Source organism: Saccoglossus kowalevskii, chromosome 5 (genome assembly GCF_978046115.1).
Source record: "Saccoglossus kowalevskii chromosome 5, keSacKowa6.1, whole genome shotgun sequence".
Classification (NCBI taxonomy): domain Eukaryota; kingdom Metazoa; phylum Hemichordata; class Enteropneusta; family Harrimaniidae; genus Saccoglossus; species Saccoglossus kowalevskii.
The window spans coordinates 1,532,839-1,552,259 of record NC_140645.1 but is presented as its reverse complement, the minus strand read 5'-3'; the positions used below and the strand labels follow the sequence as shown (position 1 = coordinate 1,552,259).

General features: G+C 38.1%; 1 protein-coding gene across 1 annotated transcript in view; it reads right to left on the bottom strand.

The window, feature by feature from the left end:
• LOC102806883 (ankyrin repeat and SAM domain-containing protein 3-like) overlaps nucleotides 1–19,421 on the bottom strand; it is a 103,479-nt gene that overhangs the window by 33,121 nt on the left and 50,937 nt on the right. The window lies entirely within an intron of this gene.

Here is a 19,421-nt window from a genome sequence, read left to right as displayed (position 1 = left end):
CAGTGAATACTACACAGTGAATGCTACACAGTGAATGCTACACAGTGAATGCTACACAATGAATACTACACAGTGAATACTACACAGTGAATGCTACACAGTTAATACTACACAGTCGATGCTACACAGTGAATACTACACAGTGAATACTACACAGTGAATGCTACACAGTGAATGAATGCTACATAGTGAATACTACACAGTGAATGCTACACAGCGAATGCTACACAGTGAATACTACACAGTGAATACTACATAGTGAATACTACACAGTGAATGCTACACAGTGAATGAATGCTACACAGTGAATACTACACAGTGAATGCTACACAGTGAATGCTACACAGTGAATACTATACAGTGAATACTACATAGTGAATACTACAGTGAATGCTACACAGTGAATACTACAGTGAATGCTACACAGTGAATGCTACATAGTGAATGCTACACAATGAATGCTACACAGTGAATGCTACACAATGAGTGCTACACAGTGAATGCTACACAATGAGTGCTACACAGTGAATACTAGTGAATACTACACCGTGAATGCTACACAGTGAATGCTACACAGTGAATGCTACACAGTGAATACTAGACTGTGAATACTACACGATGAATACTACACAGTGAATACTACACAGTGAATGCTACAATGAATGCTACACAGTGAATGCTACACAGTGAATGCTACATAATACACAATGAATAATACACAGTGAACGCTACAGTGAATACTACACAATGAATGCTACATAGTGAATAATACACAGTGAACGCTACAGTGAATACTACACAATGAATGCTACACAATGAATGCTACACAGAGAATGCTACACAGTGAATGCTACAGTGAATACTACACAGTGAATGCTACACAGTGAATGCTACAGTGAATGCTACACAGTGAATGCTACAGTGAATAATACACAGTGAATGCTACACAGTGAATGCTACATAGTGAATAATACACAATGAATGCTACACAGTGAATGCTACACAGTGAATGCTACACAGTGAATAATACATGGTGAATACTACACGGTGAATACTATACAGTGAATGCTACACAGTGAATGCTACACAGTGAATAATACACAGTGAATACTACACGGTGAATACTATACAGTGAATGCTATACAATGAAAGCTACACAGTGAGTGCTACACAGTGAATGCTACACAGTGAATACTACACAGTGAATGCTACAGTGAATGCTACTGAGTGAATGCTACACAGAATAGTACACTGTGAATGCTACACAGTGAATACTACACAGTGAATGCTACAGTGAATGCTACACAGTGAATACTACACAGTGAATGCTACACAGTGAATGCTACACTGAATGCTACACAATGAGTGCTACACAGTGAATACTACACTGAATACTACTGTGAATACTACACAGTGAATGCTACACAGTGAATGCTACACAGTGAATGCTACACAGTGAGTGCTACACAGTGAATAATACACAGTGAATGCAACACAGTGAATGCTACACAGTGAATGCTACACTGCATACTACACTGTGAATGCTACACAGTGAATACTAGACTGTGAATACTACACGGTGAATACTACACAGTGAATACTACACAATGAATACTACACAGTGAATACTACACAGTGAATACTATACAGTGAATGCTACACAGTGAATACTACACAGTGAATACTACACAGTGAATGCTACACAATGAATGCTACACAGTGAATACTACACAGTGAATGCTACAGTGAATGCTACACAGTGAGTGCTACACAGTGAATGCTACATAATACACAATGAATAATACACAGTGAACGCTACAGTGAATACTACACAATGAATGCTACATAGTGAATAATACACAATGAATGCTACACAGTGAACGCTACAGTGAATACTATACAATGAATGCTACACAATGAATGCTACACAGAGAATGCTACACAGTGAATGCTACAGTGAATACTACACAGTGAATGCTACACAGTGAATGCTACAGTGAATGCTACACAGTGAATGCTACAGTGAATAATACACAGTGAATGCTACACAGTGAATGCTACATAGTGAATAATACACAATGAATGCTACACAGTGAATGCTACACAGTGAATGCTACACAGTGAATAATACATGGTGAATACTACACGGTGAATACTATACAGTGAATGCTACACAGTGAATGCTACACAGTGAATGCTACACAGTGAATACTACACGGTGAATACTATACAGTGAATGCTATACAATGAATGCTACACAGTGAGTGCTACACAGTGAATGCTACACAGTGAATACTACACAGTGAATGCTACAGTGAATGCTACTGAGTGAATGCTACACAGAATAGTACACTGTGAATGCTACACAGTGAATACTACACAGTGAATGCTACAGTGAATGCTACACAGTGAATACTACACAGTGAATGCTACACAGTGAATGCTACACTGAATGCTACACAATGAGTGCTACACAGTGAATACTACACTGAATACTACTGTGAATACTACACAGTGAATGCTACACAGTGAATGCTACACAGTGAATGCTACACAGTGAGTGCTACACAGTGAATAATACACAGTGAATGCAACACAGTGAATGCTACACAGTGAATGCTACACTGCATACTACACTGTGAATGCTACACAGTGAATACTAGACTGTGAATACTACACGGTGAATACTACACAGTGAATACTACACAATGAATACTACACAGTGAATACTACACAGTGAATACTATACAGTGAATGCTACACAGTGAATACTACACAGTGAATACTACACAGTGAATGCTACACAATGAATGCTACACAGTGAATGCTACACAATGAGTGCTACACAGTGAATGCTACACAGTGAATGCTACACAGTGAATACTAGACTGTGAATACTACACAGTGAATGCTACACAGTGAATACTAGACTGTGAATACTACACAGTGAATACTACACAGTGAATACTACACAGTGAATACTACACAGTGAATGTTACACAGTGAATACTACACAGTGAATGCTACACAGTGAATACTAGACTGTGAATACTACACAGTGAATACTAGACTGTGAATACTACACAGTGAATACTACACAGTGAATACTATACAGTGAATACTATACAGTGAATGCTACACAGTGAATACTACACAGTGAATACTACACAGTGAATACTACACAGTGAATACTACACAGTGAATACTACACAGTGAATGCTATACAATGGATGCTACACCGTGGATGCTACACAGCGAATACTACACAATGAATGCTACACAATGAATGCTACACAGTGAATGCTACACAGTGAATGCTACACAGTGAATGCTACACAGTGAATGCTACACAGTGAATACTACACAGTGAATACTACACAGTGAATGCTACACATTGAATGCTACACAGTGAATGCTACACAGTGAATGCTACACAGTGGATGCTACACAGTGAATGCTACACAGTGATTGCTACACAGTGAATGCTACACAGTGAATGCTACACAGTGAATGCTACACAGTGAATACTACACAGTGAATGCTATACAGTGAATGCTACACAGTGAATGTTACACAGTGAATACTACACAGTGAATGCTACACAGTGAATGCTACACAATGAATACTACACAGTGAATGCTACACAATGAATACTACACAGTGAATACTACACAATGAATACTACACAGTGAATACTACACAGTGAATACTACACAGTGAATACTACACAATGAATACTACACAGTGAATACTACACAGTGAATACTACACAGTGAATGCTATACAATGGATGCTACACAGTGAATGCTACACAATGAATGCTATACAATGAATGCTACACAGTGAATGCTACACAGTGAATGCTACACAGTGAATGCTACACAGTGAATACTACACAGTGAATACTACACAGTGAATACTACACAGTGAATGCTACACAGTGAATGCTACACAGTGAATGCTACACAGTGAATGCTACACAGTGAATGCTACACAATGAATACTACACAGTGAATGCTACACAATGAATACTACACAGTGAATACTACACAATGAATACTACACAGTGAATACTACACAGTGAATACTACACAGTGAATACTACACAATGAATGCTACACAGTGAATGCTACACTGTGGATGCTACACAGCGAATACTACACAATGAATGCTACACAATGAATGCTACACAGTGAATGCTACACAGTGAATGCTACACAGTGAATACTACACAGTGAATACTACACAGTGAATGCTACACATTGAATGCTACACAGTGAATGCTACACAGTGAATGCTACACAGTGAATACTACACAGTGAATGCTATACAGTGAATGCTACACAGTGAATGTTACACAGTGAATACTACACAGTGAATGCTACACAGTGAATGCTACACAATGAATACTACACAGTGAATGCTACACAATGAATACTACACAGTGAATACTACACAATGAATACTACACAGTGAATACTACACAGTGAATACTACACAGTGAATACTACACAATGAATACTACACAGTGAATACTACACAGTGAATACTACACAGTGAATGCTATACAATGGATGCTACACAGTGAATGCTACACAATGAATGCTATACAATGAATGCTACACAGTGAATGCTACACAGTGAATGCTACACAGTGAATACTACACAGTGAATACTACACAGTGAATGCTACACAGTGAATGCTACACAGTGAATGCTACACAGTGAATGCTACACAGTGAATGCTACACAATGAATACTACACAGTGAATGCTACACAATGAATACTACACAGTGAATACTACACAATGAATACTACACAGTGAATACTACACAGTGAATACTACACAGTGAATACTACACAATGAATGCTACACAGTGAATGCTACACAGTGAATACTACACAGTGAATACTACACAGTGAATGCTATACAATGGATGCTACACAGTGAATGCTACACAATGAATGCTATACAATGAATGCTACACAGTGAATGCTACACAGTGAATGCTACACAGTGAATGCTACACAGTGAATACTACACAGTGAATACTACACAGTGAATACTACACAGTGAATGCTACACAGTGAATGCTACACAGTGAATGCTACACAGTGAATGCTACACAGTGGATGCTACACAGCGAATACTACACAGTGAATACTACACAGTGAATGCTACACAGTGAATGCTACACAGTGAATACGACACAGTGAATACTACACAGTGAATACTACACAGTGAATGCTACACAGTGAATACTACCCAGTGAATGCTACACAGTGAATACTACACAGTGAATGCTACACAGTGAATGCTACACAGTGAATGCTACACAGTGAATACTACACAGTGAATACTACACAGTAAATGCTATACAGTGAATGTTACACAGTGAATACTACACAGTGAATGCTACACAGTGAATGCTTCACAATGAATACTACACAGTGAATGCTACACAATGAATGCTACACAGTGAATGCTACACAATGAGTGCTACACAGTGAATACTACACTGAATACTACACCGTGAATGCTACACAGTGAATGCTACACAGTGAATGCTACACAGTGAATACTAGACTGTGAACACTACACGGTGAATACTACACAGTGAATACTACACAGTGAATACTACACAGTGAATACTACACAGTGAATACTACACAGTGAATGCTACACAGTGAATGCTACACAGTGAATGCTACACAGTGAATACTACACAGTGAATGCTACACAGTGAATACTACACAGTGAATGCTACACAGTGAATGCTACACAGTGAATGCTACACAGTGAATACTACACAGTGAATACTACACAGTGAATGCTACACAGTTAATACTACACAGTCGATGCTACACAGTGAATACTACACAGTGAATACTACACAGTGAATGAATGCTACACAGTGAATACTACACAGTGAATGCTACACAGTGAATGCTACACAGTGAATACTACACAGTGAATACTACATAGTGAATACTACACAGTGAATGCTACACAGTGAATGAATGCTACACAGTGAATACTACACAGTGAATGCTACACAGTGAATGCTACACAGTGAATACTACACAGTGAATACTACATAGTGAATACTACAGTGAATGCTACACAGTGAATACTACAGTGAATGCTACACAGTGAATGCTACATAGTGAATGCTACACAGTGAATGCTACGCAGTGAATGCTACGCAGTGAACACTACACAGTGAATACTACACAGTGAATGCTATACAGTGAATGCTACACAGTGAATGTTACACAGTGAATACTACACAGTGAATGCTACACAGTGAATGCTACACAGTGAATGCTTCAAAATGAATACTACACAGTGAATGCTACACAATGAATGCTACACAGTGAATGCTACACAATGAGTGCTACACAGTGAATACTACACTGAATACTACACCGTGAATGCTACACAGTGAATGCTACACAGTGAATGCTACACAGTGAATACTAGACAGTGAATACTACACGGTGAATACTACACAGTGAATACTACACAGTGAATACTACACAGTGAATGCTACACAGTGAATGCTACACAGTGAATGCTACACAGTGAATACTACACAGTGAATGCTACACAGTGAATGCTACACAGTGAATGTTACACAGTGAATGTTACACAGTGAATACTACACAGTGAATGCTACACAATGAATGCTACACAGTGAATGCTATACAATGAATACTACACAGTGAATGCTGCACAGTGAATACTACACAGTGAATGCTACACAATGAATGCTGCACAGTGAATGCTATACAATGAATGTTACACAGTGAATGCTACACAGTGAATACTACACAGTGAATGCTACACAGTGAATGTTACACAGTGAATGCTACACAGTGAATGCTACACAGTGAATGCTACACAGTGAATACTACACAGTGAATACTACACAGTAAATGCTATACAGTGAATGTTACACAGTGAATACTACACAGTGAATGCTACACAGTGAATGCTTCACAATGAATACTACACAGTGAATGCTACACAATGAATGCTACACAGTGAATGCTACACAATGAGTGCTACACAGTGAATACTACACTGAATACTACACCGTGAATGCTACACAGTGAATGCTACACAGTGAATGCTACACAGTGAATACTAGACTGTGAACACTACACGGTGAATACTACACAGTGAATACTACACAGTGAATACTACACAGTGAATACTACACAGTGAATACTACACAGTGAATGCTACACAGTGAATGCTACACAGTGAATGCTACACAGTGAATACTACACAGTGAATGCTACACAGTGAATACTACACAGTGAATGCTACACAGTGAATGCTACACAGTGAATGCTACACAGTGAATACTACACAGTGAATACTACACAGTGAATGCTACACAGTTAATACTACACAGTCGATGCTACACAGTGAATACTACACAGTGAATACTACACAGTGAATGAATGCTACACAGTGAATACTACACAGTGAATGCTACACAGTGAATGCTACACAGTGAATACTACACAGTGAATACTACATAGTGAATACTACACAGTGAATGCTACACAGTGAATGAATGCTACACAGTGAATACTACACAGTGAATGCTACACAGTGAATGCTACACAGTGAATACTACACAGTGAATACTACATAGTGAATACTACAGTGAATGCTACACAGTGAATACTACAGTGAATGCTACACAGTGAATGCTACATAGTGAATGCTACACAGTGAATGCTACGCAGTGAATGCTACGCAGTGAACACTACACAGTGAATACTACACAGTGAATGCTATACAGTGAATGCTACACAGTGAATGTTACACAGTGAATACTACACAGTGAATGCTACACAGTGAATGCTACACAGTGAATGCTTCAAAATGAATACTACACAGTGAATGCTACACAATGAATGCTACACAGTGAATGCTACACAATGAGTGCTACACAGTGAATACTACACTGAATACTACACCGTGAATGCTACACAGTGAATGCTACACAGTGAATGCTACACAGTGAATACTAGACAGTGAATACTACACGGTGAATACTACACAGTGAATACTACACAGTGAATACTACACAGTGAATACTACACAGTGAATGCTACACAGTGAATGCTACACAGTGAATGCTACACAGTGAATACTACACAGTGAATGCTACACAGTGAATGCTACACAGTGAATGTTACACAGTGAATGTTACACAGTGAATACTACACAGTGAATGCTACACAATGAATGCTACACAGTGAATGCTATACAATGAATACTACACAGTGAATGCTGCACAGTGAATACTACACAGTGAATGCTACACAATGAATGCTGCACAGTGAATGCTATACAATGAATGTTACACAGTGAATGCTACACAGTGAATACTACACAGTGAATGCTACACAGTGAATGTTACACAGTGAATGCTACAACAATACACAATGAATAATACAAAGTGAACGCAACAGTGAATACTACACAATGAATGCTACATAGTGAATAATACACAATGAATGCTACACAGTGAACGCTACAGTGAATACTACACAATGAATGCTACACAATGAATGCTACACAGAGAATGCTACACAGTGAATGCTACAGTGAATACTACACAGTGAATGCTACACAGTGAATGCTACAGTGAATGCTACACAGTGAATGCTACAGTGAATAATACACAGTGAATGCTACACAGTGAATGCTACATAGTGAATAATACACAATGAATGCTACACAGTGAATGCTACACAGTGAATGCTACACAGTGAATAATACACGGTGAATACTACACGGTGAATACTATACAGTGAATGCTACACAGTGAATGCTAGACAGTGAATGCTACACAGTGAATAATACACAGTGAATACTACACGGTGAATACTATACAGTGAATGCTATACAATGAATGATACACAGTGAGTGCTACACAGTGAATGCTACACAGTGAATACTACACAGTGAATGCTATAGTGAATGCTACTGAGTGAATGCTACACAGAATAGTACACTGTGAATGCTACACAGTGAATACTACACAGTGAATGCTACAGTGAATGCTACACAGTGAATACTACACAGTGAATGCTACACAGTGAATGCTACACTGAATGCTACACAATGAGTGCTACACAGTGAATACTATACTGAATACTACAGTGAATACTACACAGTGCATGCTACACAGTGAATGCTACACAGTGAGTGCTACACTGCATACTACACTGTGAATGCTACACAGTGAATGCTACACAGTGAATACTAGACTGTGAATACTACACGGTGAATACTACACAGTGAATACTACACAATGAATACTAGACAGTGAATACTACACAGTGAATAAAATACAGTGAATGCTACACAGTGAATACTACACAGTGAATACTACACAGTGAATGCTACACAATGAATGCTACACAGTGAATGCTACACAATGAGTGCTACACAGTGAATACTACACTGAATACTACACTGTGAATGTTACACAGTGAATGCTACACAGTGAATGCTACACAGTGAATATTACACAGTGAATGCTACACGGTGAATGCTACACAGTGAATACTACACAGTGAATACTACACAGTGAATGCTACACAGTGAATGCTACACTGTGAATGCTACACAGTGAATACTACACAGTGAATGCTACACAGTGAATGCTACACAATGAATGCTACACAGTGAATGCTACACAGTGAATGCTATACAATGAATACTACACAGTGAATGCTGCACAGTGAATACTACACAGTGAATGCTACACAGTGAATGTCACACAGTGAATACTACACAGTGAATACTACACAGTGAATACTACACAGTGAATACTACACAGTGAATGCTACACAGTGAATACTACACAGTGAATAATACACAGTGAATAATACACAGTGAATAATACACAGTGAATGCTACACAGTGAATGCTACACAGTGAATGCTACACAGTGAATGCTACACTGTGAATGCTACACAGTGAATACTACACAGTGAATGCTACACAGTGAATACTACACTGTGAATGCTACACAGTGAATACTACACAGTGAATGCTACACGGTGAATACTACACGGTGAATACTACACGGTGAATACTACACAGTGAATACTACACAATGAATACTACACAGTGAATACTATACAGTGAATGCTACACAGTGAATACTACACAGTGAATACTACACAGTGAATGCTACACAATGAATGCTACACAGTGAATGCTACACAGTGAATGCTACACAGTGAATACTAGACTGTGAATACTACACAGTGAATACTACACAGTGAATACTACACAGTGAATACTACACAGTGAATGTTACACAGTGAATACTACACAGTGAATGCTACACAGTGAATACTAGACTGTGAATGCTACACAGTGAATACTACACAGTGAATACTACACAGTGAATACTACACAGTGAATACTACACAGTGAATACTATACAGTGAATGCTACACAGTGGATGCTACACACTGAATGCTACACAGTGAATGCTACACAGTGGATGCTACACAGTGAATGCTACACAGTGAATGCTACACAGTGAATGCTACACAGTGAATACTACACAGTGAATACTACACAGTGAATACTACACAGTGAATGCTACACATTGAATGCTACACATTGAATGCTACACAGTGAATGCTACACAGTGAATGCTACACAGTGAATGCTACACAATGAATACTACACAGTGAATACTACACAGTGAATGCTACACAATGAATGCTACACAATGAATGCTACACAGTGAATGCTACACAGTGAATACTACACAGTGAATGTTACACAGTGAATACTACACAGTGAATGCTACACAGTGAATACTAGACTGTGAATACTACACAGTGAATATTACACAGTGAATGCTACACAGTGAATACTACACAGTGAATACTACACAATACTACACAGTGAATGCTACACAGTAAATACTACACAGTGAATACTATACAGTGAATGATACACAGTGAATACTACACACTGAATGCTACACAGTGAATACTACACAGTGAATGCTACACTGAATGCTACACAGTGAATGCTACACAATGAATACTACACAGTGAATGCTATACAATGAATGCTACACATTGAATGCTACACAGTGAATACTACACAGTGAATACTACACAGTGAATACTACACAGTGAATGCAAGACAGTGAATGCTACACAGTGAATATTACACAGTGAATATTACACAGTGAATGCTACACAGTGAATGCTACACAGTGAATGCTACACAGTGAATACTACACAGTGAATGCTACAGTGAATACTACACTGTGAATGCTACACAGTGAATACTACACAGTGAATGTTACACAGTGAATACTACACAGTGAATGCTACACAATGAATGCTACACAGTGAATGCTACACAGTGAATGCTATACAATGAATACTACACAGTGAATGCTGCACAGTGAATACTACACAGTAAATGCTACACAGTGAATGCTACACAGTGAATGTTACACAGTGAATACTACACAGTGAATACTACACAGTGAATGCTACACAGTGAATACTACACAGTGAATAATACACAGTGAATAATACACAGTGAATGCTATACAGTGAATGCTACACAGTTAATACTACACAGTGAATGCTACACAGTGAATACTACAGTGAATGCTACACTGAATGCTACACAGTGATTGCTACACAGTGAATGCCACACAGTGAATGCTACACAGTGAATACTACACTGTGAATGCTACACAGTGAATACTACACTGTGAATGCTACACTGTGAATGCTACACAATGAATACTACACAGTGAATGCTACACAGTGAATACTACTGTAAATGCTACACAGTGAATGCTACACAGTGAATGCTACACAGTGAATACTACACAGTGAATGCTACACAGTGAATACTACACAATGAATACTACACAGTGAATGCTATACAATGAATGCTACACATTGAATGCTACACAGTGAATACTACACAGTGCATGCTACACAGTGAATACTACACAGTGAATGCTACACAAATAATACACAGTGAATGCTACACAGTGAATATTACACAGTGAATGCTACACAGTGAATGCTACACAGTGAATACTACACAGTGAATACTACACAGTGAATGCTACACAGTGACTGCTACACTGTGAATGCTACACAGTGAATACTACACAGTGAATGCTACACAGTGAATGCTACACTGTGAATGCTACACAGTGAATACTACACAGTGAATGCTACACAGTGAATACTACACGGTGAATACTACACAGTGAATACTACACAGTGAATGCTACACTGTGAATGCTACACAGTGAATACTACACAGTGAATGCTACACAGTGAATACTACACGGTGAATACTACACAGTGAATACTACACAATGAATACTACACAGTGAATGCTACACAATGAATACTACACAGTGAATACTACACTGAATACTACACTGTGAATACTACACAGTGAATACTACACTGAATACTACACTGTGAATGTTACACAGTGAATGCTACACAGTGAATGCTACACAGTGAACACTAGACTGTGAATACTACACAGTGAATACTACACAGTGAATACTACACAGTGAATGCTACACAGTGAATACTAGACTGAATACTACACAGTGAATACTACACAGTGAATACTACACAGTGAATACTATACAGTGAATGCTACACAGTGAATGCTACACAGTGAATACTACAGTGAATACTACACAGTGAATAGTACACAGTGAATACTACACAGTGAATGCTATACAGTGGATGCTACACAGTGGATGCTACACAGCGAATACTACACAATGAATGCTACACAGTGAATGCTACACAGTGAATGCTACACAGTAGATGCTACACAGTGAATGCTACACAGTGAATGCTACACAGTGAATACTACACAGTGAATACTACACAGTGAATACTACACAGTGAATGCTACACATTGAATGCTACACAGTGAATGCTACACAGTGAATGCTACACAGTGAATGCTACACAGTGAATGCTACACAATGAATACTACACAGTGAATACTACACAGTGAATGCTACACAATGAATGCTACACAGTGAATGCTACACAGTGAATGCTACACAGTGAATACTACACAGTGAATGTTACACAGTGAATACTACACAGTGAATGCTACACAGTGAACACTAGACTGTGAATACTACACAGTGAATATTACACAGTGAATGCTACACAGTGAATACTACACAGTGAATACTACACAATGAATACTACACAGTGAATGCTACACAGTAAATACTACACAGTGAATACTATACAGTGAATGATACAGTGAATACTACACAATGAATGCTACACAGTGAATACTACACAGTGAATGCTACACTGAATGCTACACAGTGAATGCTACACAATGAATACTACACAGTGAATGCTATACAATGAATGCTACACATTGAATGCTACACAGTGAATGCTATACAATGAATGCTACACAATGAATACTACACAGTGAATGCTATACAATGAATGTTATACAATGAATGCTACACAGTGAATACTACACAGTGAATACTACACAGTGAATACTACACAGTGAATGCTACACAGTGAATACTACACAGTGAATAATACACAGTGAATAATACACAGTGAATAATACACAGTGAATGCTACACAGTGAATGCTACACAGTGAATACTACACAGTGAATACGACACAGTGAATGCTATACAGTGAATGCTACACAGTGAATACTACACAGTGAATGCTACACAGTGAATACTACACAGTGAATGCTACACTGAATGCTACACAGTGATTGCTACACAGTGAATGCCACACAGTGAATGCTACACAGTGAATACTACACTGTGAATGCTACACAGTGAATACTACACTGTGAATGCTACACTGTGAATGCTACATGTACACAATGAATACTACACAGTGAATGCTACACAGTGAATACTACTGTAAATGCTACACAGTGAATGCTATACAGCGAATACTACACAGTGAATGCTACACAGTGAATACTACACAGTGAATGCTACACAGTGAATACTACACAGTGAATAATACACAGTGAATACTACACAGTGAGTGCTATACAGTGAATACTACACAGTGCATGCTACACAGTGAATACTACACAGTGAATGCTACACAGTGAATGCTACACTGAATGCTACACAATGAATACTACACAGTGAATACTACACAGTGAATAATACACAGTGAATACTACACAGTGAATAATACACAGTGAATACTACACAGTGAGTGCTACACAGTGAATACTACACAGTGAATTCTACACAGTGAATACTACACAGTGAATACTACACAGTGAATGCTACACAAATAATACACAGTGAATACTACACAGTGAATGCTACACACAATGAATACTACACAATGAATACTACACAGTGAATGCTATACAATGAATGCTACACATTGAACGCTACACAGTGAATACTACACAGTGAATGCTACACAGTGAATACTACACAGTGAATGCTACACAAATAATACACAGTGAATAATACACAGTGAATGCCACACAGTGAATGCTACACACAATGAATACTACACAGTGAATACTGCACAGTGAATACTACACAATGAATGCTATACAATGAATACTACACAGTGAATGCTAGACAGTGAATACTACACAATGAATGCTATACAATGAATACTACACAGTGAATGCTGCACAGTGAATACTACACAGTGAATGCTACACAGTGAATACTACACAGTGAATGCTACACAGTGCATACTACACAGTGAATGCTACACAGTGAATGCTACACAGTGAATGCTATACAGTGAATACTACACAGTGAATAATACACAGTGAATAATACACAGTGAATGCTACACAGTGAATACTACACAGTGAATACTACACAGTGAATGCTACACTGTGAATGCTACACAGTGAATACTACACAGTGAATACTACACAGTGAATGCTACACAGTGCATACTACACAGTGAATGCTACACAGTGAATGCTACACAGTGAATGCTATACAGTGAATACTACACAGTGAATGCTGCACAGTGAATACTACACAGTGAATGCTACACAATGAATGCTATACAATGAATACTACACAGTGAATGCTACACAGTGAATGCTACACAGTGAATGCTATACAATGAATGTTACACAGTGAATGCTACACAGTAAATACTACACAGTGAATGCTACACAGTGAATGTTACACAGTGAATACTACACAGTGAATACTACAGTGAATGCTACACAGTGAATACTACAGTGAATACTACACAGTGAATACTACAGTGAATACTACACAGTGAATACTACACAGTGAATGCTACACATTGAATACTACACAGAGAATACTACACAGTGAATGCTACACAGTGAATGCTACACAGTGAATACTACACAGTGAATGCTACACAGTGAATACTACAGTGAATGCTACACTGAATGCTACACAGTGAATGCTACACAGTGAAAACTACACAGTGAATGCTACACAGTGAATGCTACACAATGAATGCTACACAGTGAATGCTACACAGTGAATACTACACAGTGAATACTACACAGTGAATGTTATACAATGAATGCTATACAATGAATACTACACAGTGAATGCTGCACAGTGAATGATACAGTGAATGCTACACAGTGAATACTACACAATGAATACTACACAATGAATACTACACAGTGAATACTACACAGTGAATGCTATACAATACTACACAGTGAATACTACACATTGAATACTACAGTGAATGCTATACAATGAATACTACACCGTGAATACTACACAGTGAATGCTACACAGTGAATGCTACACAGTGAATGCTACACAGTGAATGCTACACAGTGAATACTACACAGTGAATACTACACTGTGAATGCTACACTGTGAATGCTACACAATGAATACTACGCAGTGAATACTACACAGTGAATACTACACAGTGAATACTACACATTGAATACTACGCAGTGAATGCTACACAATGAATACTACACAGTGAATACTGCACAGTGAATACTACACTGTGAATACTAGACTGTGAATACTACACGGTGAATACTACACAGTGAATACTACACAATGAATACTACACAGTGAATACTACACAGTGAATACTACACAATGAATACTACACAGTGAATACTATACAGTGAATGCTACACAGTGAATATTACACAGTGAATGCTACACAGTGAATGCTACACAGTGAATGCTACACAGTGAATCCTACACAGTGAATACTACACAGTGAATGCTATACAGTGAATGCTACACAGTGAATATTACACAGTGAATGCTACACAGTGAATACTACACAGTGAATGCTATACAGTGATTACTACACAGTGAATACTACACAGTGAATGCTACACAGTGAATACTACACAGTGAATGCTACACAGTGAATGCTACAGTGAATGCTACACAGTGAATACTACACAATGAATACTACACAGTGAATGCTATACAATGAATACTACACAGTGAATGCTACACAATGAATGCTACACAGTGAAAACTACACAGTGAATGCTACAGTGAATGCTACACAGTGAATGCTACACAATGAATGCTACAGTGAATGCTACACAGTGAATACTACACAGTGAATGTTATACAATGAATACTACACAGTGAATGCTATACAATGACTACTACACAGTGAATGCTGCACAGTGAATGCTACAGTGAATGCTACACAGTGAATACTACACAATGAATACTACACAGTGAATACTACACAGTGAATGCTATACAATACTACACAGTGAAAACTACACATTGAATACTACAGTGAATGCTATACAATGAATACTACATCGTGAATACTACACAGTGAATGCTACACAGTGAATGCTACACAGTGAATGCTACACAGTGAATGCTACACAGTGAATACTACACAGTGAATGCTATACAATGAATACTACACAGTGAATGCTGCACAGTGAATACTACACAGTGAATGCTACACAATGAATGCTATACAATGAATACTACACAGTGAATGCTACACAGTGAATGCTATACAATGAATGTTACACAGTGAATGCTACACAGTGAATACTACACAGTGAATGCTACACAGTGAATGTTACACAGTGAATACTACACAGTGAATACTACACAGTGAATGCTACACAGTGAATACTACAGTGAATACTACACAGTGAATACTACACAGTGAATACTACACAGTGAATGCTGCACAGTGAATACTACACAGTGAATGCTACACAATGAATGCTATACAATGAATACTACACAGTGAATGCTACACAGTGAATGCTATACAATGAATGTTACACAGTGAATGCTACACAGTGAATGCTACACAGTGAATACTACACAGTGAATGCTACACAGTGAATGTTACACAGTGAATACTACACAGTGAATACTACACAGTGAATGCTACACAGTGAATACTACAGTGAATACTACACAGTGAATGCTATACAATGAATGCTACACAGTGAATGCTACACAGTGAATGCTACACAGTGAATACTACAGTGAATACTACAGTGAATGCTACACTGTGAATACTACAGTGAATACTACACAGTGAATGCTACACAGTGAATACTACACAGTGAATGCTAAACAGTGAATGCTACACAGTGAATGATACACAGAATACTACAGTGAATGCTACACTGTGAATACTACAGTGAATACTACACAGTGAATGCTACACAGTGAATACTACACAGTGAATGCTACACAGTGAATACTACACAGTGAATACTACACAGTGAATGCTACACAGTGAATACTACAGTGAATACTACACAGTGAATGCTATACAATGAATGCTACACAGTGAATGCTACACAGTGAATACTACAGTGAATGCTATACTGTGAATACTACAGTGAATGTTACACAGTGAATACTACACAGTGAATGCTACACAGTGAATACTACAGTGAATGCTACACTGTGAATACTACACAGTGGATGCTACACAGTGAATACTACAGTGAATGTTACACAGTGAATACTACAGTGAATGCTACACTGTGAATACTACACAGTGAATGCTACACAGTGAATACTACAGTGAATGTTACACAGTGAATACTACACAGTGGATGCTACACAGTGAATGCTACACCGTGTATGCTACACTGTGAATACTACAGTGAATGCTATACTGTGAAAACTACACAGTGAATAATACACAGTGAATGCTACACAGTGAATAATACAGTGAATACTACACAGTGAATGCTACACAGTAAGTGCTATACAGTGAATACTACACAGTGAATTCTACACAGTGAATACTACACAGTGAATGCTACACAGTGAATACTACACAGTGAATGCTGCACAGTGAATACTACACAGTGAATGCTACACAATGAATGCTATACAATGAATACTACACAGTGAATGCTACACAGTGAATGCTATACAATGAATGTTACACAGTGAATGCTACACAGTGAATACTACACAGTGAATGCTACACAGTGAATGTTACACAGTGAATACTACACAGTGAATACTACACAGTGAATGCTACAGTGAATACTACAGTGAATACTACACAGTGAATACTACACAGTGAATGCTATACAATGAATACTACACAGTGAATGCTGCAGTGAATACTACACAGTGAATGCTACACAATGAATGCTATACAATGAATACTACACAGTGAATGCTATACAGTGAATGCTATACAATGAATTTTACACAGTGAATGCTACACAGTGAACACTACACAGTGAATGCTACACAGTGAATGTTACACAGTGAATACTACACAGTGAATACTACACAGTGAATGCTACACAGTGAATACTACAGTGAATACTACACAGTGAATGCTATACAATGAATGCTACACAGTGAATGCTACACAGTGAATGCTACACAGTGAATACTACAGTGAATACTATACAGTGAATGCTACACTGTGAATACTACAGTGAATACTACACAGTGAATGCTACACAGTGAATACTACACAGTGAATGCTACACAGAATACTACACAGTGAATGCTATACTGTGAATACTACACAGTGAATGTTACACAGTGAAAACTACAGTGAATACTACACAATGAATACTACACAGTGAATACTACACAGTGAATAATACACAGTGAATGCTACACAGTGAATAATACAGTGAATACTACAGTGAATACTACACAGTGAATGCTACACCGTGAATGCTACACTGTGAATGCTACACCGTGAATACTACACAGTGAATAATACACAGTGAATGCTACACAGTGAATAATACAGTGAATACTACAGTGAATACTACACAGTGAATACTACAGTGAATACTACACAGTGAATGCTACACCGTGAATGCTACACCGTGAATGCTACA